The 24,565-nt window shown below is 36.5% G+C and overlaps 1 protein-coding gene across 8 annotated transcripts in view; it reads left to right on the forward strand.

Annotated features, from left to right (window-relative positions):
* LOC144318503 (uncharacterized) overlaps positions 1-24,565 on the forward strand; it is a 156,882-nt gene that overhangs the window by 103,179 nt on the left and 29,138 nt on the right. For 6 of the 8 annotated variants that reach the window (XR_013384445.1, XR_013384446.1, XR_013384447.1 and 3 more), the window contains 2 exons: positions 635-797; positions 14,133-14,261. The gene's annotated coding sequence lies outside the window, so the exon portion shown is untranslated. Of the gene's footprint in view, positions 1-634; positions 798-12,946; positions 13,077-14,132; positions 14,351-24,565 lie in introns of those variants that run through there. The other 2 variants (XR_013384448.1, XR_013384452.1) reach the window with 2 other exon arrangements.

Genomic DNA, 24,565 nt, shown 5'->3' on the forward strand with positions numbered 1-24,565 from the left:
ACTGAGTTTGCATTAAATCCATATATAAATTTAAGGAGAATTATCATGATGTTGGATTAATTAATTCATTAATATGGTAAATGGTTTCATTTGTTTAGGTTTTCTTCAAATTTACCAAGTAATGTTTTATAGTTTTCTGTGTAGTAGTCTTATAGATCTTTTATTAGATTTACTCATATTTATTATATTTTTATAACATTATAAGTTTTATTCTTAATATGCCATTTTCAAACTGTTTTTGACTAACATATAAATAAAACTGTTTTTAAAATATTAAACTTTATCCAGGAAACCTGATACATTTATTTATTAATCCTAATAATTTACTTATACATTCTTTATTAAAACAGAATAATATCATCTGCAAAATAATGAGAATTTTATACATTTTTTCCAATCCTATTGTTTTTTGTTTCCCTTTCTTACCTTAATGTACTGTCTAGGCCTTCAATCAATAGTGAATAGAAGTAATGTTAGAGGTTTTCATATCTCATTCCTAATGTTGGGGAAAGTTTTCAACATCTAATATTTAAGTATCACATTTATTTGTTCACTGTGAGCTTTGATAAAATTACGGAAGTTTACTTCTTTGTCTAAGAATTTTTTAAAAAGATTTTATTTATTTATTTGCAAGAGAGAACATGCACGTGACAGGGGAGAGGCAGAGGAAGAAGCAAACTCCTGGCTGAGCAGGGAGCCCAATGTTGATCCCAGGACCCTGAGATCATGACAGGCACTGAAGTCAGATACTTCGACTGAACCACCCAGCTGCCTCTAAGACCTTTTTAAGAATAACTGTGAGTGAATTATGAATTTTATCAAACTTTTTCTGCATCTATCAAGTAATCTTATGATTTTCTCCTTTATTTCATTAATTTGGTTAACTACATTATTTTACATATCTATTGTAAATGGCATATACTTAAAAAAAATTAGCCTTTTTTTGTTCTTCAATTGGAACATTTATTCCCTAAATGTATGACGTGATTTCTAATATACTACATTTTTTCCTTTTTTTTTTTTTTTTTTTAGAGAGAGAGAGAGCGTGTGCATGCACACACACACAACATATGCCCGTGAGCAGGGGGAGGGGCAGAGGGAGAGGGAGAGAGAGAGAATCTTAAGCAGGTTCCATGCCCAGCATAGAGCCTGACTGGGCTCAATCTCAACACCCTGATATTATTATCTGAGCTGAAATTAAGAGTTGGACACAACCAACTAAGCCACCCAGGCACCCCTCAAATATAAATTTAAATCAATAATTAACATTTTTTTGGTCTCCCTGTTCTATGTATTTTTTCTCCTTTCTTATCTTTCTTTGTTTTTTTTCTTTTTTTATCTTCTTTTGGATTTATTATTTTTATTATTCCTTTTCTACCTCTATGCATGCAGTAGTAATATTAATATACTCTTTTTCTTTTATTGGTTCTTCTAGAGATTGCAAGGGTGTATTGTGTGAAATATGTCTACCATCTGATATTTCCTATTCTCCTGTGTCATTCTTTGTTGTGTTTAAAACTCCAAAAATGTTTACTGAAATGGTAGAAAAAAATCCTGATGTTGATAGCACAGTTAAAATCTAAAATGGGCATGTAGCTGCCTTCTTAATGCATGCTGGAATGTTCTCAGCCTACATCTCCTAAATGCCAGATAGCAAGGGAGAAAACGTGGTAGCCATCCCCACCATCACCATCACCCCCACTGTGTGGGCCCTTGGTCTCAACTATGATACCTGGGCCTCCTTGGCTCTGCTGTCCTGTTCCATCCCTCTCTGTCAAGGTAATATTTATAATAAAGGCAAACAGAATTATTGCTATTTTCCTGACAAAGATTTCACTCTTTTTGCCTTATTCTCACATATTTTCACTGGTGTAGCTCTGCATCTTTGCCTTTCACTTTTGAAAATGGTCATTTTTTATTATTTTCGATGTTTCCAAAAGTTATAAAAATGCCCTCAGGTGTTGAAATGAACTCTTAGGAAAGAAGTCAAAACAGTCTCCTCAGGCAGTTTGGTCAGACATATTTTATTTGGCCCACAGAGTATTTTTCAACATTATTTGAATTTTCCTGTTTTCTGTGAGCCATGCAGTCTCCATCCTCCCTGTTGCCTTAAGCCCACCTTCCAATATCACGTTATCCTTTTCTGGTCCCAAACATTTGGCAAGGTGTCTTATAAGAAACTGGCCTTGCTCCTGCACTCTTGCAGTGAGAGATTTGTCTCTTCAGCAGGACCAGAACCAACCTAAAACATTCTGAAAAGGACAATTTGATTTCTCTATGGTATTTTCTTAAAGAGAATCTGAAGATATATTACTGAAACACTGCATCTCCCCCACCCCTCCACTTGAGTGATGTTCATCTTTGCTCATGAAGATCTACGATGAATCCACTGGAGTGGGGACATGAATAGAGCTGTTAAAGTCACCTCCTTCGAGAGGTCTTTTCCATTCATATCCTGCAGGGTAGTTTCTCTTGTTACTCGGCTTCTCACCCCCCAGTTTCTTTCCTTCAAGTTTATTTATGACATTTGGTAGTTGTTTTACTTCATTATTTGCTTACTTGCTTGTCTGTCATTCCTTCTGGACCTGACAGTCCTCTCAGGTGTACGCTGTTGTGTCCTTGGCAGAGTAGCCGTGCTTTGGAAGAGGAGACACTCAGTAATGTTTGGCTTAAGTAATGAATGAAAACATGCTGGTGAGGCTGGCGTTCAGCCCCATGGTAATTTCCCCATTGGTGGCTGTGAGGAAAGCAATGAGAAATCTCTTAAAAATGAACCTTGCTATCTTTCCTGGGGAAGATATCTCTGTATGGCGTGCGTGGTATAAACAATAAGAAAATTGATTAGCTCACACACCTGGAAGTAGAGAGGTAGGGGAGGGATTTCAATGTTAGTAACTGATGATCTTATAAAAATCCAGATTCTCTCTGCAGCTCTGCTCTGTTGTCCTGTGCTCGGGCAGGAGCTCCTGGTGGATACAGAGCATAGGACTGGGAGTCCATGCTTTGTCTTTCACATCTGACTCTGTGTGTGTGTGTGTGTGTGTGTGTGTGTGTGTGTGTGTGACAGAGAGAGAGAGACAGAGAGAGAGAGAAAGAGAGAGAGAGAGGAAGAGAGGAAGAGAGAGAGGAAGAGAGAGAGAGAGAGCATGCTAACCTCTTCCCTAGCCACTTAACAAAAGGCTTTTTCTTTCCTTTTAGCTCCATTGGACCAAATTGGGTCCCATGCCCATGTCTGAACCAATAATCCCCTCTGGCCTTTATTCAAATATCATCTTCTCAGTCAGATCTCCTCTGGCCAAGCACAACCCAACTTTGTGGCTTCATTCTGTCTAACTCACCATCATCTAACTTGTTATGCCTTTTACTTAACTTTTCCTTTGCTTCTTGTTTGTAATCTCCATAAGTGCAGAAATTTTGTATGTTCGATTTCCTGTGTTATCTTCTTTGTCTAGAACAGTACATGACTTAGAAGTCATCTAATAAATATTTTTTTATTGAATTAGCAAATGAAGATGCCAGGGGGATTTCATGGGACCGTTGGCTTTAGCCTTTTTTTTTTTCTTTCTAGCAGCTTAATTGAAGTGCGATTCCCATACCATACAATTCACCAATCTGAAGTGTACAATTCACTGATTTTTTAGTATCTTCACAGAGTTGTGCATCCTTCACCACATTAGAACATTTTCATTACCCCCATAAGCAACTCCCATTCCTTTAGCCATTATCCCCTACTTCTTTCATTACCCTCAGCCTTAGGTAGCCACAGATCTGCCCTCTGCCTCTATAGATTTGTCTATTCTGGATGTTTCATGTAAGTGGAATCACACAATACATGATCATCCGTGACCAGTGTCTTTCTCTTACCATATTTTTAAGTTTCATCCATGTTATGTAGCCCATGTCAGTATTTTCTTTCTTCTTGTTGCCAAATAACATTCCAGAGCATGGATATATTGCACTGTATTTATTCATCTATCAGTTGATGCACTAGCTTTGGTTCTTAAACCAGTCACTATGGCGGGGGTGGGGGGACGGGTTTGCCGTGATTGATTTATAGCAATCACAGCCCCTCTTCCTTGTGTCAGTTCCTCCAACTGAAGCACTCCCTCGAATAAGGGGAGGGACATCATGGATGCTGGCGGTCAACCATCAGCAGATTGGTATCATGTCATACAAAGTTTCTTCTTTTTTCCTTCTGTCTGCATTGTCATATTTTCCTCCTTCCCGTCATTATTATTGCTTTACATTGGAGGGTCAATGGCTTGTGGCATCAAAACCATAGTAAGACAGAAGGTCAGCTGGCAACAGGGTGAATCATATTAGCTCTGTCTTCAGTTTAATTTTTTCATGAAAAATTTCTCATTTTTCAATGGACACTGAGGTGTTACTCTAGAGGACTGCAATAAAAAAATATCACCATTCACCTAGGATGTAAAATATTTTCCCAAGGCAGTCTCTTCTTAATTTCCTGTGTTCTGTCTATTGGAAGGCTCGCTGGTGCAAAGCCAATATGAGCTATGCTATATTTCAAACAAATGCCTTTTTGTTCTGGGGGACTGGGCATTCTTTTTTTCTTTTCCAAGTAATTAACTCAGTCAGGGAAAAATATCAAAAGTCATTTTGTCCATTTTTGTTTCCCTTTTCCTCTCTGGTCAAGGTTGGAACATTCTTCTCATCAAGAATATATCCAAAGACAACTTTGTGTAGCCAGGAAGGACATTGTCCACACTTTTTAATTCAGTGGCAGAGGCTTTGGGAAAACAGCAGGCTACTTGTAGTCCAAGCAAAAAGGTGTAAATGGCTTTATTGAAAATCAATATGCTCTTGTGAAGTGCTGCTCATTTCTGAGTTCTTCACCATTTGTCGTTTTGCACCGATGAGAGTTGGAAGGAGGTTTACAGCTGTGGGTCTCTGAGTTTGAAGTTTGATTTTTTTTTTCCTGTGTTTTCTACCATGAACATAAGGTTAAAGGATCATTTGGTGTTTTATTTCTTTACTCTTTGGAAGAAGAGATGTGTGCTTTTTTTTTTCCTCTTTGATCACAGGGGTCGACAAATTCCCTCCCACGAAGGAATATGGCTGTCATTCACAATGTGGTCTCCAAAGTAAGGTCAAATTTGGACAGACTTTGGACGGGTGTTTAGGGTTTCTTAAAAATTCTCTCAGGATGCTGTAGAAACTCTCCTTCATCCCAGAGAGTGAAAAGATGAGGCACTGAGTTCAGTCAGTACAGGAAGGCAAATGTCTTCATACTCTGTCATGAGTTCTCAGGTCCCTAAATTAGGTTTAATTGTGACCATTACTATAAGAACACAAACTGATTTTAATTGGTCACAGTTTTGGCGAAAGATTAGCCATGAGATGAGATTTATCAAAATTTATGTGCTCGTTGCGGTTAACATGGCAGCATCTGAGAAAGATCAGGGTCATTTGTAATGACTTCATTTGATTTGTACAGATTTCGATGACTTACAACATTTCTCCTGTGCTGAGAAACTAGATATTTCCTCATAAATTTCCAAAGACCCTTTAAAAAGTTTAACCTTCGTTTTAAGCCTAGAGATAACATAAATCTGAACAGTGAGGTATGGGTGACGGTAGCTGTGTCATAGCAAGGTCTTAATGAAATAGAGCCTAAGAGGGGTCCATAGGAGAGAGGACTGGAGGGTATGCCCTTGGACAATTTCTTAATGAATCAATGTCCAAGGGTCACTTTATTTATTTATTTATTTATTTATTTATTTATTTATTTATTTACTTATTTATTTAATGCCTTGCATGGTATTTGATGCATTTAATTTGAGACCTGAACTCAATGGGATTTACGGAGAGAATGACACGTGACACAAAATAATTTGAGAACAAATTGTTTGAAAGAGGACAAAGTGTTTTACTTTTTGCTATTTTGAGCCAGGAATGGGGGTGAAGACAAGCCCAGGGGCAGTTCAATAGCTTTGTTTCTTAGCTTCACATTTTTTCCCTATAAAATTCCTACCTACCCCTAAGCAAATAATATTATCTTTGGCCTCATTTGCTACATCCCTTACTCAGACTGGTGCCTTCCTTTCTTTACAGTAACTTCTGAAACCTTTAAGCAATCCCAACAGGGCTTGCTATGTTCCTAGAGGAGGGCTCTTACTACAAAGTATCACTAATATTCCATACTGTAACTTAAACATTGCCTGCTGTACAATTTGATTAGTAGTTAATTAGGATTCTGTTTAATTTGATCAGAACCTCTGGAATTAAATCATTTTATATTAAAAAATCATAAAATTTCATTGTTCCAAGAAAAGATTATTAGAATGCCAATCAGATGGTTAGAAAAAAATTGTCATCAAATAATAAGACTAATTTTATAAACGAGTTGGAAAACAGCCAGAGAAGCTAGCCTAAGTTTGTTCTCAAAGTGTGTCCCCAGGGAACTTAGAGCCAGCAAAAATCTTCCTAATGGTTCTATGGGCTGACCTCTGATAGCTCAGATGGTTGTAATAAAACAGATGCTACAAGTTTGTTGTTACATGGATTGAAAATTTACTTGTGATATTTAGTAAAATAAAGCCTGAGTGTAACCACCATTGTTTTGACTCATTTAATGATGTTATTCATTTACTTACTTGTATGTGCATACCTTTATATCTCTGGTGATTCTTTAGGTGACATAAACTATATTACTCTTGAAAGATCTTCTGGAATATACTCTATTTTGCAAAGTTGAATCATTTATCTGGTAGTGTTTGGGCAACCAGATCATTTCTTTTCTTCTTGTCTGTCAGATTATAGGTGAGAGTTGATGCCATTTATTTAAGGTGTATTGAGAGGAAATGGCATTGCAGGCATCTGTTAGTAAGATTTTAAAATAGTTTCCTGGGACGTTTGACTCATCTCAGTCTGGGTTGACCAGGTGAGAAGAGGCAAAAGGACAGCTAGCACCGGCCAGTGCGTTTGGTTGTCCCAGTTACACATAACTGAATGTCTCTATGGTGAGGGGACGTGATCATGAATTTACTTTTTGTTTTCACAAAATATGACTAATTTTGGACATTTAAATACATATTATATGTTATTAAATAAATGAGGAATACCACATGGAGTTTTAAAAAAAATGATGAAGAAACTTCTAACTACTGAACAGTTTATTTGAGCATGTGGTCTAATACGCTACATTCAGTTTTCTTATGGAATTTCACAGAGCTAGCCAGTTTTGCTTATTCTCTACTGTATTGTGTTTTTGTTTGTTTGATTGGTTAGTTGTTCTCATAAACAAACCTTTTATCTCAGATGAAGGCCCCTATTAATCTAACTTTCTTTCAGAGAGATATTTTTCTATTGCTTCAATTCTCTCTTGCAAAACCTGATAGGTTTCCTCCACCTCTCAAAGACCATGTTTTGTTTCCTTTGTTATTTTTTGCCAAAATTTCACTTAAGGAAAAGAAAAATGAAGTGGATATTTTTTCACAGATATAAAAAGAGATCTTGGAAATTCTGTAGATCATTATTGTTAAGAAATATTGTTACTAGAATGTGTAATATTGTGGCTTTTGTGGAGAATGTATCTGTCCCACTGTCAGGTCCTGGAGATTATAAGGAAAAACACTCACTTATTGCCTCAATAGAGGAAGATTACTGGAAGGATATATCAATAGCTTGAGTATAAAAGAAGTTTTCTCCTGTATCAATTTTCCTGGACTCTGTAATATGCAGTTAGTTTCTTAAATACTAATAATATATCAATAACAGTGTGAAAATGTTAATAGCTAACATTTATTGAGAAGTTACTAGGTGGTACACATGTTCTAGGGATTTGTAATCAAATCTTCAAAGCGGTTCTGTAAGTTAGGTATACTATCTTCATTTTACATATGAAATGTTGACTTGGAGAAGTTAAATAATTATCCAGAGTCACACTATTTTTAAGTGGGCTGGGACTACAGATAGATAGAATCCAGACCTTCAGCTATATTGTGTATGGGGTTCATATACATTTATAAATGGTTAAAATCTCATCCATTGGCTTAAAAATCTAAATGTAATGATCTTTTTTCCATCCTCATCTCTTCTGCGATTCCCAATCCCTCCAAACTGGTTAAGTCCTCTTATTAGTTTCTTTATAATTACCTGGAGTTTTCTTAATGCACATGTGAACAAATATAAATATAATATTCCCTCACTTTTTAAAACACCAATTGTAGCGTTTATACAAAAGACTGTGCATGTTTGTCTGTATCTTGTAGAGCCTAGCCCTTAACTCTCTTACTCTCTCCACCTTTCATGACCAGAATCTCTAAACTGTTTAAACTCTGTCTACACCAACCACCTGATTGATTGGTTTAAGCAATGGAAAGCCTGGTAGGGCAGAGTCTATGCCAGCCTTCTCAAAAGTGGCTGTCCTTCCTAATGTTAGGGCCAAACATGATTATCTTAATGGATTCCTCCACTGAGGCTGAGACTGACTCTATCTCTAGTGAGTGAGCAGCAGTGAGTTGGAAATGCTGCTCAGAAACTAAATGTAAATGACATAGGTACAGGCTTCCCTGGTTTCTCCGTATGTCCTTTTAGTATTTTATATATATATATATATATTTATAGTTATAGTTATAGTTATAGTTATATTTTAGAGAAGTTTTAAGTTCACAGAAAACATTGAGCAGAATGTACAGAGGGTTGCTGTAGACCCTCATCCCCATACATAACCTCCTCCACTATCAACATCCTATACCACAGTGGTACATTTTTTACATTAAGTTAGATTTTTTTTTGCTTGCTTTTATAATATACTAACTCCTGAACAAGACTTATATTTAGTTGACAGTATATTGAAAGCATTTAGTTTCCTCAGGGCTCCATGTTGTCCAGGCACAGTAGTGAGTGAGAGGAGGATAAGCAGAAGTACTAAAGGCAAGTAAAGCATGGTGGTGAGTGCTCTCAGAAGCCCAAGTCAAGTTGGGAAATCAGGCTACATACATAAACTGACTGGGGAATTCACTTCCTGAGAAAAAGTACATTAATAAGTGGAAAGTAATACCCCATAAAAGGCACATTTACTACTTCAGTAATATAGATCTTGAGATCATGTATGCATGGACTGGGTTGAAATTTACCTTCTATACCACTTAAGATAAAGGGTAGTACCAAGGGTGTAAATCAGTTTATGGAGGCCACACTTAGTCTATTTAAGGCAGTGAATCATTTTCTAGTATTTCCCAAACTACTTTAGCATCAACCACTTCAATGGCAACAATACGCTAGTAATTATTATAAATGGTTCTTAGTCATTTATTAAAACAGGCCCAATGAGAGCTTTACTTAACAATATTTGGCCTTTAGTCAACATTCTTTTTTTTTTTTTTTTTTTAGTCCGCATTTTTTGAACTACTTCTTTGTGACCACAAGAGGCAGCATGAGGCCATGAAAAGAACATGGGTTCTGGTGTCAGACTGGCTTTTTTTTTTTTTTTTTAAGATTTTATTTATTTATTTATGAGAGACACAGAGAGAGGGAGAGAGGCAGAGACATAAGCAGAGGGAGAAGCAGGCTCCTTGCAGAAAGCCTGATGTGGGACTCAATCTCAGAACTCCGGGATCATGACCTGAGCTGAAGGCAGATGCTCAACCACTGAGCCACCCAAGCGTCCCATTTTTTTATTTTCTTACTTTTTTTGTACCTTAATCATATACTAGCCTGTGAGCTTGACCACATGACTTTGTCTTTCAAAGCTTAAGCACTTTATAATGTCGATGTGAGGGTGGATGAGACAACTCATTTCAAGTGCCCTGCAAGGTGACCAGAACATGGTGGGTTCAGCATGAATATATAACCTCTTTGTTCAAAAAATTGGAGAAACCAGACTCTCTTTATCAAACAAGATTTCCAGATCTTAACCATTAGGGAATATAACAAAATGACCTTAAAAATATACATATTATAATTGCAGTTGATCCACCCTCAAGTTATTGTAAATCACTGAGATTTTACTGTAGAATTGAATTCAGTGGGGTTGATGAAAAGCAATTAACTAATTGGGCATGTAGATAGGAAGGCTGTAAGAATCTGCTACATTTTTAGGCCTCGGATGACTCCTTGGGTACAGATATTCCCCATTTAAACATTCAGAGCCATTGTCAACAGCTTAGGCACTGCAGGGCTGCTATGTAGTAGTCCCTCTTGGGAAGCAACCTGTGGATCACCTGACTCTTGGATGATGTGTTTGTCTTTCAGCAGACAGGCAGTGGGGCCAGTTACTGATTACCCCCAGTGAAAGAAAGATACTTGTCCAGGAAGCAGTTGCCAAATCACTAGCCAAGCTTTTCTGTACTTGGAACATTTTATCCACACACTGCTTCCAATGTAGCCTATCTTCTAAAGAGATTTCTGTCCTTAGTTTTGGAGATAGGATTTCATTCTACCCTGCAGTCCCATTTTTTGACTGGTGGTCTTAAGAGGGTTATTACTTTGTTGGCTAAAGAGCACTAAAATTTTATGACATGCCATATGGAACTAAAGAATTAAGGAGGTGACTCCTTTGTATGGTATTATTAATTCTGATTGTCACCCATCTCCTGCTTTCAGCCATTTCTCTGGCCTCTGGATGAGGTATGTACCAGTGGTCTGAAATAATACTGTTTTGGCTTCCAAAAGCTGTAATTTCCCTGAGATGGCAGTTGTGGTAGAGCACTTTTTCTCTCTTTCCAATTTCCTGGATACATCCACACATGGAATTGAAATGGCCTCTCTCTACCTGCTGTGTGCATAGGACCTCTACACCTGTTCAGTCATGAAACCACTAATGAGGCCTCTCCTGTCCTATTCAGGATTTTGACGGAATATGAAATCTCATTACCCAGAGTCAATGAATGACATCTGTTCCCCATCCCCCTCCCAAAACCATCATTTCAGCTGCTTGGTGCTGTGAAAAAGATGTGCCGCTCAGAGAGAGAATTAGAGTCCAGAAAAGAAGGTCTTCCTTCTCTGTCAGCAACAGGGTGGATAGAGCTTTCTAGTGTTCTGGTTCCTATTTAGACCTTTGTCCTAAGAGAATTAACATAATGGAAAATTTCATTATTACAGGCTTTAAAAAAATTCTGACTATTTGCTTCTGAAACAAATCAAAACCAGGAAATATGAGGTTTTCCTGTTAAGGAAGATGTGGAAAGTATTAACCTGAAATCCAGCTCAGCGACTAAATGATTAAATTGATTAAATGTTAAGTTGTTTTTAAATGGGTATGAATACAAAGGTTATTTATATAATTTGGCCTCTCACAGATCCTTCTTTTAGGAAGAGGAGAGCTATAAATAAATAGACATGAATATAAAAAGTATATATATATACCATAAAGTTTTTTATTTGGGGGCTATTCATGCAGAGTGACCTATATGTAAGACAAAATCAACATAAAATACTGTACAATTAATTTATCCAAAATATTTCATTGTTTTCATTCATTATTCATTTATGAAAGTGGCCACTAAGTATTTATTAAACATCTATTATGTGCCAGGCATTATAATTGCTGCTGTGGATACAAAGATGAATAAAAGCTCAATGTTTAGAAAAGGAGATAAGATAAAGTTAATCATTATAGTCTTTGTGGGCTAAGTCCTACAGCTGATGGATTGGAGGAGTGGGATCATCCCTCCCTGGGGTGTGAAGGCCTGAGAGGGGTGGAATTGCTAGCTGGGTCTTAGGGGGCCAGGAGGACACAGGCAGGAAGACATTCAAGGCAGAGGGAGCGTGTACATGTGGGAAGGCAAGCAGGTAGGAAAAGGCATCCCAGGTTTGGAGTCTTACAAATACTTTGACCGATGGGAGACTATGCTCTAAGAGAAATGATGCTGGACAGATTCTTTCAGGGTCACATCACGGAGGGCCTTTGAGGCCAGTAGAAAGTTGGTGCTTTTTGCTGCGAGAGGAATTTTATTCTACTTTGTCAGGAGGAGACTCTCAATAAAAGTTTATTGAGCAAAGCTGAATTGCACTGAAGATTTTTTAATTTTTTATTTGTTTTGCAAAACTGTTATGTGCACATGGTAACAACCGAGCTATAATTGATTGCTTTATCATAAAACAAGCCTGCAATTCTACTCCTTCCCTCCCCAGATAAGGTCTCACTTCCCAGAGGCAAGCTCTTTCTCCTCTCGTCCTCCCCCTCCTCTTCTTCTTTCTCCTTCAGGCAGTTTTTGCCATATTTTAGATAAGATGTTTAGCTTTTATTTCTTGTTTGATCAATCTTAGGTAACACTTAGTGATGCCAGAGGTAAAATATGATGATTTAATTCACGTTTTTATGTCCCTTACTCTTTCTCTTTTGCTCTGAGTTAGATTCTCAAGGTCGTGATTATTTTTATTTCTTCCATTAATTACCATCATAACTTTGAATAACACACTCACATCTCTCGCTCTTGTTCAGGCAGATTTGGGAGTGTCTTTTGATTCGCCACTTTATACAATGGTTACCTTTCCCCTATGCTTTCCTCCCCGCTTCTTCTCAGCTTTGCTTGCTCCGTCTTTGTTAGCTGCTCCTCTTTTATGTTTGCTTTGTCAAGGTGGTCAAGGTTGATGTCTTGCACTGCGAGTCCCTGTGAACGTTAACCACGTTAGTCAATAATGACAGGTCGCCGTGTGCTAGGACACTACTTTGATCTCTGTGAGCCCTGTGTTGTAAGTTAAGCCAGGCGATGCAGACTATTCTTAGTGTTAAGATCAAAGGCAAATGGATTCCTCTTGCTTTCATTCCATCAATTGCTTGAAGATGATTCATTTTCCTTGATAGTCGGAGTCTCACTTCTGTGTGCACTTTGTGTTGTTTTCCGGGAGTTCTATTGGCTTTGTATTGTTCTGGCACGGTTCTCACTGAAGGTAGCTTCAATTTCTTCTTTAAATTCTTAATGTTGCCTTCAATCCTCTTGAGAGCTCATTCTAATATTTCTGGAATCCTCTCTCCTACAAGCCTCCTCTCTTCTACTGGAGCCTGGACTGGTGGCTTCCTGGGTGCACTGCACAGCCGCCTGCTGGGAGCTCTTCGAGTTGCTCCCCTGCGCTGCACCACTGTTTCCTGGTTCCTATGTCATCCTCTGGTTTGTATCCTTGTTTTGCTGGAAACTCTCCCCAAAATAACCTTCCTCTCATTTTTAAGTCTCTTCAGTCTTTATTCTCCAGTCCCTTTTCCATCCCCTTCTACTCAGGCAACAATTTTTATGTACTCATCATGCATCTTTTTTTGTGTGTATACGTTCTTGCAAAACGTTCTTTTGTTTGCATACTTGTTCTTTTTTTTTTTTTTTTCATTTAGGTAAACAGCATTGTATTACTTTGCTGGTCATTTTGCCTGTTTCTTCTCAGACCCATTTCCTGAATTTTTCTTGCTGGGTTCTGTATCACACACCAGGGCATGACCTACACAAAGCACGTTTCCCACACATGCCTGGCTTTGGTTGGGTTTTGAAGAAAGCACTGGGGTGAGCTTTGAGGAAAGGAGGAAGGGAAAGGGTGGTGGATTCTCCTCCTCACCTCTGCCTCGTGGTGACTTGCACAGTGGCTTCACCTACTGCTGTGCTGCCAGCACCAACCAGGTGGCCCTGGCTTCCAAGCTCTAGTAGCATCCTCCTGACATCTTTTCCCTTTATTCCTCCAACACATGCGTCCTGGTGGGGGAAATTTTGCCTTCAAAGAAGCTAAAATGGTTCTTAAGGGAGGGGAATCTTACTTTGTTTTTTTTATATACACTGCATAAAGAGATATACAATGTATCATGATGGGGGGATGATTAGGGAAAATCAACCTAAAAAAATCTTCTCAGAGGAATGATAATGAAAAAGAAACACCACAGCAGTTGTTGATTTGTGCTTTGCCTTGTATTCCTCTGTCTTTCCTTTCAGCCCTTCTAAAATCTTCTTAGTTTTCCATATTAAATGCCATCTATTTAACTACCTGGCTTAAGTTCTGTTTTCTTGGAAGATCCTTACTGTCATAATTATATATTTAATTTTTTCCTCACATTTCCCCCCACTAAGCATTGTATCTGGTAGATCCATCTATGTTGTTACATACATCTAACCCATTGCTTCTGATTTCTGTACAGTATTCTGTGGTGTTCCTCTGCTATGGTTAACATAACCTCTCTCTTATTATAGATGTTCAGATTGCTTCCAGTTCCCTGCTCTACAGAAAAGCTACACCAAGCATCATCATATACAAACCGCTAAGGACCCGTGAGAACTACTTGGAAGTGAAGATTCATGAGGGGAACTGCTGAGTCATGAGTAAAGTCATTCTGATTGCCAGATTGTTTTCCAGAAAGCCTGCATCATTGTATATTTTTACCCACTTTATAATTTTTGCCAGTCAAAAGATATGAAATGGTATCTCCTTGATATCTTAGTTTGAATTTCTCTATTTATGGTTTTTTAAAAAACCACTCTTCAAAAAAAAATCACTCTTCATTATATTTGTTGGTCTTTTGGGTTTCCTCTTTTGCAAATCGCCTATTTGGGTTTGCTTATTTTTCTTAGTGTGGTTGTTGTTCTTTTTCTTGTTATTTTGTAGGTGTTCCTTAAATATTCTGAATAGTGACTGGTTTAGACATAGATAGGTATCTCAATCTTTCATGTGTCTGTTGACTTTTCAATGGTTTCAAATGGTAAATTGAACTTAAATTTTGAATGTAATGAAATTATGAAATTCTTTTTAGTTTTATTGTTCATGTTTTTTAGTTTATTGTTCCCTACAGAAGTAGGGATGAGATACAAGGGAAAACCTTGTAAAGAAAGAGTTTTAAATAAAACTCCCAAATTCCTTTTCAGCCTCTAAACAGTGAAGATACTTTCCCACATTTTTGCCTAAGTTTATGGTTTTCTTTCATTTTTAAGCCTTTAATTCACCTGGAATATATCTTTGTATGGAGTTTTAGGTAGGGATCAACAATTATTTTCTGCATAATGAGGTCATTGCCCCAGCATCATCTACTGAACACAATAGATGTCTCCATGCTATCTATTCTGTTTAATATTTTTATTAGTCTCTTCTTGCGTGAATACAACATGATTTGGATTACTATGATTTCATAGCATTCCTTAGGGAAACTTTCCCCTCCTTACATCTCATTTTGTTAAGGCCTATTTAGTTATTCATGATGTTTATTCTTTTTTTTTGTAAATATTAGAGTATATCTATCAAGTTCCTCACAAAAATCCAAACTGGCATTTTGATTGGAATTATACTGAAGAAAAATAAATTTTTGAGTCTTCACCTGCCCTCAAACTTAATCGATAATTTGGCTTGGTACAGAACTCTTGGTTGAAGATAATTTTCCTTGAAAACTTGGAAAGCATTGGTCCATTGGTTTCTAGTGTCTGCTATATTGGTGAAAAGGTGTCCCTTACAGGTAACTTGTTTTGTTCTCTGGCAGCTTTCTGTTATATTCAGGTTTTGATATTTCACAATGATGTGTTTAGATATAGATTTTAAAAAATTCATCATGCTAGACATTTTGTTTGTACTTTTAATCTGAAGACACGTGTCTTGCTTTAGCCCTGGGAAATTCTCATATTTTTTTCAGTAATTTCCTTCTTTTCAAATTTTTTTTGTTTTCTCATTATGGAATGTTTATTAATTGGATGTTTGTAGTCTGAGTTTTTCAAGAAATATTTTTCATGTCTTTGTCCTTTTGCTTCAATTTTAGGAAATTTGACTTTATTTTCTAGTTTTCTTTTAACAGTTTCATTTCAAGAATGATCTTAAATGTCCAATATCTTAAATTATAACTTTCACTACTTATTCCTTTGTCATAGCATCCTAATTTTGTTTTATGACTGTCATAGCTTTTTTACTCTTCTTGTCTATGGTAATTAGACTTTAAAAATTATCTTTTTTTTCTGTGATTTCTTGAGGTCAGTTTTTCTATTTCTCCTTCATACTTCTGGTTCTCCTCAGTTTTTAGTTATCAATGGTCATCACTTCATCTTTAAGAAAGTAAGATTGGAAGTTGTGATTAATTTCCTCTCCATGATAGAGGTAATGTCATTATTTATTTTATTTATTATTTTATGATGGGCCGAAGGAAGCACCTCATAGCCATGGGCTCCCTAATGTCAAGTAAGAAGGTCTTTGCTCTGGGAAACCAGAAAACATGCTGCAACTATTTGCTATTCCCATCTGTGCAATATCTTTAGAGATCTAATGGCTTTTGATCTAGGAGAAAATGGTCTCTGTCTATATTCTTCGTTAGTTGGGGAGGTGATAGCTTGCATTTTTATGAATAGAAGTTACCTTGTACATGGTTTTAGAAGCTCCCCAATGAAGACTGTGTCCATGTTCATGGGAAACAGATGGCACCCTCGATATGAAATAATTAGAGGAGGTTTACTTACCAAGGGACTGTATGCTATAATATGAGTATAAGGAAAGTATAAGAAATGATGCAATAACTCAGTGTCTTAGTAGCACCTGAGTAGTTTCCATGCTAATGTACCAAGAAGGGGGGGAAGTTTTTGTAGAGCCAGGTTTGAATGGAGCAGTGACTTTTGATGGACAGATAACAAGCATCTGTCAGAAACCTTGTAAAGAAAGAGTCACCACCATTGTCCTTTCCATCTCTTTCAAGTGCTCCATTAGCTCAACCCAGGTGAAAGCAAGAGAGCATGTGAACCAGTTAATATGTTCCATCCAGATGATTTCCCAGGGCTGAGACTAAGGTGAAGAAGGACAGAAAGAGGTCTGTCAGGGCAACTGAAAAATAACGCAATAGGTCTACATTTTGAAGCTTACCTGTGGCTTCCATATATTTTGAGATGGCTTGGAACCTGAGGCTGCTTTTGTTTGTATACTGGAGATAGAAATGAATTAAGAGGCCTTCTAGCTTTCGGTGAATTTGATGCCACTATTTATTAACATGCCACAGAGGTAACCCATAGTGAGAGTATAGCAGGGTGAACCTAGTTGGACTTCAGGCCCTAAGTCCTGAAGTTGAACAAATATAGTTATTTAACCTGGTGAGATACATGACAGAAGTAGGGATGAGATATTTCTAGACACTAAAATGCAAATTGTTAGTGACTTTATTTCAGTAACTGGTAAGGAAATTTTAGGAAGCTGTGATGAGGAGATACATGGGCATTTGAAACATTTTAGCATTTAGAATTTTGAAGTTCCTAAGTCCAGGTTCTGCTTTGAGTTCTCTTGCTAGAAAGCAGAACTTCCATGCAACTCCTTCTTCTCAGCCCTGGTCTGGTTGCAGTCTCTGGATTTTGAGCCCAGAGGATTTCTGAGATTAACACTCATATCTGAGGTTTGTCAGTTCAATGTTTGGACTGTTGTTGGCTCACTTCACTCTTCAAGTGCACATAGATGGCAACTTCTCAGATCATTGGGAAATAGGAAATGTTTTGTACCCTAATTCCATGACCCTGGAATAATGTGATGTTGAAGGCCTGAGGATGGAATCCTTTTGAAATTGATTGTCCTGATTTTCTCACACTCTAAAATGATGGAGTATGCAAAGACATAAATATTTTTTCTTTTTAAAAAAGATTTCATATATTTATTTGAGAGAGAGAAAGCACTTGCATGAGTGAGAGAGAGAGAGCATGCACCAGAGGGTGAGGGGCAGAGGGAGAAGCAGACTCCCCACTGGGGAGCCTGCATGGAACTGGTTGGATCCCAGGACTGGAGCTGAAGGCACATGCTTAACCGACTGAACTTCTCAAGTGCTCCAAAAATCTAAACGCATACTTCTTCCAGGATTCTTTTTCTCCATACCATTTGAAGGACTTTGTTTGATATATATATATGATAAAATATAATAAACCACTGCCACCTTTTCCTCTTTTCAATACCTTAGATTTGCTACATCATTTTCTTGGAGTTGTAATCTCCATGTGGGTACACAGAGATACTGCTCTGGTACTCTGCATGCTAAAAAGCACCCGTGCTTTAGAAAATTGGTTACTTAGTTTTCTTGTTGATACAGACCCTCCATGTCTGAGCTTGAGGTTAACAGACAGCAGGGAAAAAACGAAGCACCTTCCTAATTTCTTTCAGGCTATCGGGGGTACTCTGCTGGTAAACTTTAGAAGTTTTTTTTTTTTTCCTAGGAAATTATCCACTATATTAAACTGGGAACAAAATAATCTGCTATGATTCCTTCAATTTTCTTTAGATCTGAGCTACTTTTCTCCTTTTATTTCTTATTTTGTATATTTACTTGATTTTACTGTTTTCTTAGAATTGATAATAATTTGTCTGTTTTTTGGTGTTTTTACCCAGTTTAAAATTTTTTCCTCTATTTTTTCCTCTTTAAATTCATTCATTTTTTCCTAATTTTTATTCTTTATATTGTTCTGCTTTTTAAAGGCTTATATTGAATTTTAAATTTGAATGCATAATTTTCACATTTCCTCTTTTTCTTTCTGTATTCAGTGGTACTTGAGGTTGCTATCTTTCCTCTGAATTCTATTTTAGCTATTTTCCATAGGTTATCATGTGTTGGATTTTTATTATAATTATTTTCTAAGTATTCTTGAGTTTCTGTTTGAATTTTCTCTAGTATCATCAAGATACTTAAAATTAAAAAAAAAAATTTAACTTAGGTAATCTCTGTACCCAATATGGGGCTTGAACTCATGACCCCAAGATCAAGAGTCACATATTCTTCTGACTGAGCCAGCTAGGCCCCCCAAGAATATTTTATTAAAAGATTGAGAAAGGCAACATAAGGGAATTGTTTTAAATGATAATATTCTAAATAATCAAACTTGAGAAAATTTAAGTTCTTAGTGATGAAAGTCAATGACAATGTGTGAGAGTTGAAGTGATTTCTTCATCAATAGCAAACTGCCTTTCCATGTGGACTTAGAGCCAGCTAAGGCTGGAAGATTCTACTAGGACAACTAAAAGAAGAACTGGAGGGCAAGTTTAGAGAAAACTAAAAAGAAAAACCTTGTTGATGTGTCAGTACCTTAAGACAGTATCCCATCTCCTCAAGCCCTTAGGATTTCTGAATGTTTGACCCACACAGAGCAGCTCTTGACTACATCATGGGACTCTGAGAGCTCATGCATTACACTGCAAATTCCCTGAGGCCAGATATTGTCCTTTGCAGTAATCGTCCTAGTGTTCACTTGACTTTTTTGTACTACAGCTGATCATGGTTTGTGAGACCAAAGTTGTACCAACACTAAACAATTGAATGCCATTAAATGTATTTCAAAAATAAGTAAAACTTTTAGAAGGCATCTGTTTTGAATCTAACTTAGATTAATTGACATACACATCTGCTCTGGATCAATCACTGGTTTTAAGTATTTGGGAAATACTGCCTCCCTGTTATATACACTGATGCAGATTTTTCTCAAATGTCATAGTATTCAAAAGTGAGTTTTTAAAAAGTTTTCAAAGTGTTCCTTACTTTGAAATTATGTCTTCTGTACTTGTATATTCCTTTGTTTGTTTTTCTCAGGTCTCAGGAAAATGCTTGTGTTATTGTCTGACCTTTCCACAATTTATGGCAGTGCTTCATGGTGTTCTTTTCTGGGCTTGGTCTTCTCTCAGTATATAGATATCTGTATCACACTCAGAATGCTTCCTGGATCTGCCTGCTTGGGCTACAGAAGTAGGGGCAGTCATTGCTCTGGGTGTTTAGAAGGCAATGCAAGTGCAGACTGAATGTACCACAAGCACATACAAAGATAATTTATTGCACATTCATTTATATGAAGACGCATGCATAATGTTTAAAAATCCATAGTGGGCAAAACCACTGCATTTAGTGATTATTGCATCTCTTTCTCAATCAATAATAATAATTAATAATAGCAACAATAGCAATAACACTAATATAGCAATTATTATTTATGGAGTACTTAACTCTGCATCAGATATTGTTCTTAGCACTTTCCATGGACTGACTCACTAAATCTTCACCTCCATTGTATGATATAGCAACTTTTACTTTCCCCATTTTGCAGAAAAAGGAACTAATACACAGAGAGGTTAAATTCCCTAGGTCCCTGAACCAGTAAGTGGCAACTATGGAATTCAAACCCCAAGCAGTACAATTTATAGCCCTCAAATGTTACTATTACAAATTGCTGTGCTTTTTTTTTTTTTTTGGATCTCAAAGAAAACTCTTTAATTTAACTTAATTTTATTTTATCCCACTAGAGTTGACATATAGCATTATATTAGTTTCAGGTACACAATATAGTGATTCCACAATTCTTTACATTACTCAGTGCTCATCACAACAATTACCCCTTAGCCTATTTCCCCATCCCCCAATACACCTCCCCTCTGATAACTCTCAGTTTGTTCTCTGTAGTGAAGAGTCTGGTTTTGGTTTGTCTCTCTTTTTCTTTGTTCATTTGTTTTTTTTTCTTAAATTCCACATATGAGTGAAATCATATGGTGTTTGTGTTTCTTTGACTGACTTATTTCACTTAGCACTATGCCCTCTAGATCCATCTATGTTGTTGCAATGGCAAGATTTCATCCTTTTTTTATGGCTAATTAATGTTTCACTACATATTTAGTAATATATATATTACATGTAACATGTGATATTAGATGTAGTAATATATATATTACATTAGATGTATATGTATATTACATCTTCTCTATCCGTTAATCTATCAATGGATACTTAGGTTGCTTCCATATATTGGCTATTGTAAATAATGTTGCTGTAAACATAGGGGTGCATATATCTTTTCCAATTAGTGTTTTTATTTTCTCTAGGTATATATTCAGTAGTGGAATTACAAGATCATATGGTAGTTCTTGTTTTAATTTTTTGGGGTACCTCCATGATGTTTTTCACAATGGTTGTACCAGTTTCCATTCCCACCAACAGTGCACAGGTTTCCTTTTTCTTTACATCCCTGCCAAACACTTGCTGTTTCTTCTCTTTTTTGATTTTGGCCATTGTGACAAGTGTGAGGTGATATCTCATCATGATTTTGATTCACATTTCCTTGATGATTAGTGATGTTGAAAATATTTTTATGTGTCTGTTGTCTATCTGGATGTCTTCTTTGGAGAAATGTCTGTTTATGTCTTCTGCCCATTTTTTAATTGGATTGTTTTCTTGGTATTGAGTTGTATAAATTATTTATATATTTTGGATATTAACCTTTTATTGGATATGTCATTTGCAAATATCTTCTCTCATTCAGTGGGTTCTCTTTTAGTTTTATTGATTGTCTCCTTTGCTGTGCTGAAAATTTTATTTTGACATAGTCCCAATAGTTTAATTTTGCTTTTGTGTTCTTTGCCTTAGGAGACATATCTAGAAAAATGTTGCTATAGCTGATGTCAGAGAAAATATTGACTATGCTTTTATCTAAGATTTTTATGGTTTCATGTCTCACATTTAAATCTTTAACCTATTTTTAGTTTATTTTTGCATATGGTGTAAGAAAATGGTTCAGTTTCATTCTTTTGCATGTAGCTGAACAGTTTTCCCAACACCATTTGTTTAAGTGTTTGTCCTATGGAAATAGGACATGCCTATTTTTTGGTCATAGATTAATTGACCATATAAGCATGGGTTTATTTCTGGGTTCTGTATTTTATTCCATTCATCTATGTGTTTATTTTTGGGCCAGTGTCATACTGTTCTGATTACTACAGCTTTGTAATACATCTTGAAATCTGGGATTATGATACTTTCAGTTTTGTTCATTTTTAAGATAGTTTTGGCCATTTGGTATCTTTTGTGATTCCATACAGATTTTAGGATGGTTTGTTCTAGTTATGTGAAAAATGCTGGTAGTATTTTGGTAGGGATTGCATTAAATGTCTAGACTGCTTTGGATAGTATGGACATTTTAACAATAGTAGTTTTCCCAATCCATGAGCATAGAATATCTTTCCATTTGCTTATGTCATCTTCAGTTACTTTCATCAGTGTTTTATCATTTTCACAGTACAGGTCTTTTACCTCCTTGGATAAGTTTACTTCTAGGTATTTTATTATTTTGGGTATAATTATAAATGGAATTATTTTCATAATTTTTCTTTCTGCTTCTTTACTATTAGTGTATAGAAATGGAACAGATTTCTGTATATTGATTTTGTATCCTGTGACCTTACTGAATTAGTTTATCAGTTCTAGGAATTTTTTTTTTTTTTTTGGTGGAGTCCTTAGGGTTTTCTATATTTAGTATCATGTCATCTGTAAATAGTGAAAGTTTTGCTTCTTCCTTATCAATTTTGATGCCTTTTTTTTTCTTTTTCCTTGTCCAATTGCTATGGCTAAGACTTCCTATACTATGTTCAATAAAAGTGATGAGAGTGGACATCCTTGTCTTGTTTCTAACCTGAGGTGAAAAGCTCTCAGTTTTTCCTCATTGAGGATGATGTTAGCTATGGGTTTCACAAATGGCCTTTATTATGTTGAGGTATAGTCCCTCTAAATCTACTTTGTTGAGGAGTCTTATCATGAATGGATATTGGATTTGTGAAGTGCTTTTTCTGCATCTATTGAAATGATCATATGATTTTTATCTTTTCTGTTGTTGATGTGATGTATTGCACTGATTGATTTGCAAATATTGAACCACCCTTGCATCCCAGGAATAAATCCCACTTGATCATGGTGAATGATTTTTTTTAATATATTGTTGGATTTGGTTTGCTAATACTTTGTTGAGGATTTTTGCATTGATGTTTATCTATATATTGTTGCTTTTTACACAAAAGTATTGCTTAAGTAAATATCTTTTCAGTGGCTTAGACATCACTAACAACAACAACCTTCAGTGAAATGAAACAATAGGGGTCAACTATTTAGTCCAATATTTTTTGTTTTCACATTAGAAATTGGAGGGCCAGAGGATTGGAACAGCAGAATCACAGAATTAGAAATGGATAGAACCAGGTTGTGAATTCAGATCTTCTGCCTCCCAGGGCAAATTATCTTTTCAATGATGTTATATTGTCTCTTCTTGGTTTTTATCACAAATTGCCTTATCTAGGCAGTGGGAAATTTTGCTATTCTTATTTTTAGTTTCTAGTTGTGCAAAAAAGGATTAGGGACATAATATTTGTTGAACATCTGTTATGTACTGGCTCTGTAATAATTCTGAGATGCAGATGCTACTATACTCTTTATCCAACTGAGGAAGCTGAGGCTCAATGATGTTAAAAAACTTACCCCAAATCCTAGAAATAGTAAGTGCTATTTTGAATTCTTATTCATTTAGCTTTGGAATTGACAGTCTTTATGTTCACTAGGCTGCCCCCTGGTTAAGGACTTCAGAGTGCAAAGACTTCATCAACTATGTATTTTTAGCTCTAGCTATTTATCCATTTTTTCCTACTGCAAAGATCCTTGTGGCTTTTGGAGATGTGCTCTCATCCAATTTTGCAAATATGCCTGCTTTGTCTATCAGTGATGTGGTGAAAGATGAGGTTTATAGATCTCTTTGTCTTTCTGACTGATGTACCTCCTAAAGAAATCCTCCACTAGCGAGAAGCTCTTTCATTTGTAATTGCTTCTTAGGTAAGACTATCAGAGATCTCTCCCTAGCTGCAATATCTGAGTTATAAATTGTCTGCATTCTGTCTTGCTGGGATTTTGTGGTTTAATTTTTCCATGCTACTTAACAAGGAGCTGCATTTACGGTCACAAGAGCAGTTGACTAATGTTTAGCTGTCTTGAACCAGCTTGCACTCTTGATTATCTAGTATCCCAGAAAAAGGGTTTGTATCCAAGATAATCCTTCCTCTGGCTTGTTTTCTTTCTGTGTTTTGACCTCCCCAGAAGCAGAAGAGAGTCACTTTGCATCTTAGAAAAAGCAGAAGAAAAAAAAAAAGAAAAAGCAGAGGAGGAGAAGGATTTTTGAATTGCCAAGTAGGATAGTATCTCTCACTCAACATTTTTCTTGTTGTGCGTGAGAAATTCTCTCACTACAGTCTTTGTTGGTGGATCACAGACTTCAAATGCATGGAATCTCATATCTGACAATCTCAAAGTCAATCCAGTGCATTAAGTAGTTTAATAAAAATGAGGTAGATTCACTGTGAAATGTCTGTAAAGATTTGGTGAGAAATTCTGATTTTGTTGTGGTGGCTGTTGCTCCAGCCATTAAAATACCTGGTGAGGCTAATGGTGCTTGTTCTTCATCTTTATTGATACTCTCTCTTTGATTCTTTATGAAATCTGTTCTGGAAGTCTGATGAAAAAAAGCACAGTGACCTCCTTTTTAACTCCAATGATTATGGTGGCAGTGGAGAGCTTGAGTAGGGACGGCTTAAATGATGAGGCAAAGGGTGAAAGCCTAGACCTAGTCCATTGATTTCCTTATTTCTCTCATTTATCCATTATCCATAAGGCCAGTGGTAGTCAATCAAGCAACAAGAGGGGGTCCCAGTCTTGTTTAATCTTCCTCATAAAAGCAATTAATTATAGGAGATGAGGAAGTAGCAGAGCTTATATGTTGTCTCTGGGTTCTGTTGCATCTAGCTGTCCTCAGTACCAAAAGGCCATTTCCACCTGAAGGACCCGTGCAGTTCTTTACAATGTACCATTATAGCAGAACTGCTTTCCTACTGCATGACAACCCAGATT

Source organism: Canis aureus, chromosome 8 (genome assembly GCF_053574225.1).
Source record: "Canis aureus isolate CA01 chromosome 8, VMU_Caureus_v.1.0, whole genome shotgun sequence".
NCBI classification, from domain to species: Eukaryota; Metazoa; Chordata; class Mammalia; order Carnivora; family Canidae; genus Canis; species Canis aureus.